Source organism: Hesperophylax consimilis, chromosome 3, assembly GCF_061612785.1.
Source record: "Hesperophylax consimilis isolate HC1 chromosome 3, BYU_Hcon_1.0, whole genome shotgun sequence".
Lineage (NCBI taxonomy): Eukaryota > Metazoa > Arthropoda > Insecta > Trichoptera > Limnephilidae > Hesperophylax > Hesperophylax consimilis.
In genome coordinates, this window is record NC_142838.1 from 43,518,474 (window position 1) to 43,520,830 (window position 2,357).

General features: G+C 31.2%; 1 non-coding gene across 1 annotated transcript; it reads right to left on the reverse strand.

Moving 5' to 3' along the window:
• Window positions 1-1,896: 1,896 nt before the first annotated feature.
• TRNAQ-CUG (transfer RNA glutamine (anticodon CUG)) lies at window positions 1,897-1,968 on the reverse strand. The gene has a single exon. It is a non-coding gene; the product is annotated as a tRNA-Gln (tRNA).
• Window positions 1,969-2,357: the final 389 nt, after the last annotated feature.

Sequence of the window (2,357 nt, forward strand, 5' to 3'; positions counted from 1 at the left end):
ATGTTAAATGTATGGTGCTCAATTTTGGGGTAAATAAATAATTAATTCATTTTAATTTTAATAATAAGCTTAATAGGTCAATAACTTTGAAGGTTATACTCATCAATGTAATATATGATTGTAGAAGAAGATAATACTGATAAATCTAAACGATCCATGAAAGAGAACAACAAGGCACTGAACAATAAAAGGTAACGGTGTCAAATGGGAATCAAACCCAGGATCTCTGTCTTACTCGAACAACGCCTCTAACCAATCGGCCACTGTGACCTTATTAAATTATACGTATTTCAAATTCAGAATTAACCAACGGTATAATCTTACAACTATCTTTTCCCATATTTTGGCAGTTTTCTTTGAATTATTACAAAGTTCTAAATAATTGGTTTGCAACCTAGATAGTGACTCGAATAAACATATCCGATTTTTTACATGGATTAGCTATCGATCAGCTTATCGACTTTCCTAAAAGTCTAAATGAATTTATTTACATTGATATAAAACCTTCATAATTATTAAATAAAATTTATATCAATAAAAATTAACAGCTTAGATTTGTTTCTTATTAATTAATTAATTACAACAGAAAAAAAACTAGATATGTTTTTGTCTTATAAGTGGGAATTTAATCCGTGTATTTGTTTATAAAAAATAGATAAGATGATGGGCATCAATTTTGATCTACGTACTAATGTAAGTAGATACTAAAAAGGGGAGATGCGAGCGAGTGAAAACAAAAATGATTTTATGAAGTGAGAAAAGAATGATAAAGCATTTTGTGTGTCCGAAAGCTCTTTGGGGTGGAGGGAATAATACAAACATGGATGATTGGCAGATTTGCGAATAATAAATCTCCCTCCGCTAAGCTCTGGGAAATATATTGAAACCGAAAGTAAATAATGGAGAGAGAGCGAAGTTTGACACACCCCAAAAATAATATTATTAGGTAGAAAGAACGCGTAAAGGGAGAATGTAAAAATATACCATGCAATGAAAATCCTGACTTTTCAAAGCTAATATTTAATATTTTAATGAGGACTTCAGCCTATTTCAAGAAGTGTTGAATAACTGGTTTGCTTTAAATCCCGGTAATTTTCATAGATCATAGCTAGTTCCGTCCACCTCCCCGCTTTGGGAGTGGTTTGACCCTGCCCCTGCGTACGACCAGGTATTTCTCTTCACGTTTTGTTGTACCCCATAAACTATTATTTTGTTTTGATTTATGCATTAGCTAATACTTTCCTTCATTTTGTTTTCTTTAAGGTTAGCCTTTCTTTGTTAATTTTATCACTATTATCATAATAAGTATACCTTGCTCACTCATCAGTCTTATAATAATCTCTGCTGTGCAGGAACACTAATGGTTTACAGTAATTATACATGTTATGAGTACCTTCATTTACAAAAAAGTGAGATCCCTGAAGGTGTAACCATCTGTTACTTAAACTAGGGCGGGAAAGTGGTGGGCTCTAATAAAAAATACCATAACTAGCAGAACTGGTTATGCGGTGGGTCGGGGAAGAAATAAATTATTTCAAAAAAATTCGAATCCAATATTTTTAACATTAAGTAGAATTTTAAATCACTTAGGACGGGTTGTTTCGGAGAATTTGAACAATTCATCAAATTTCAACGTTCATTTTCGGGTTCTATGAAAGACTTATTCAAGTTCTGTTTTTTATATCATTGTAGGGTAGTTGCTTGACAAAACTGAAATAAAAACAGAACTTGAAAAAATCTTTCACAGAACTTGAAAATGAACGTTGAAATTTGATGAATTGTTCAGATTCTCCGAAACAACCCGTCCTTAATCCCTATGCGTCAGTGATGATGGAAAATATAATATTTAGATATAAAGATAGATATAAAGATCAAGGAGGAAAGTGTAAAAAAATCAGGTTCCACCGAGATTTGAACTCGGATCGCAGGATTCAGAGTCCTGAGTGCTAACCGTTACACCATGGAACCGATGATCATATTGGAAGAGATTTGTAAACAAATCATATCTCGTAACTAGCAAAGATAACTTAATAGAGATTCGAATATTATTATTTATATAATTTGACTACTAACAGAGAAGGCAATTATTGCATATCTATTTATTTGCTCGTGATCTTTTTGTTTATTTTACAAAACACTTTTTTTATCAAAGGAAAAAGTGATTTTAAATGGTTTTACGATAATAATGAATGAAATAATACGTTAAAAATTTAATTGCAAATTAATTCTACTCGATGAAATAAAAATAAACATCTTGTCCGTGTAATACCTTTGTATTCACCACTATTTAATCAAAAAGGATCGACACGTTTCAAAATCAATGGTTTCTTTGTCAGGATAAAAGTATATAATTATAA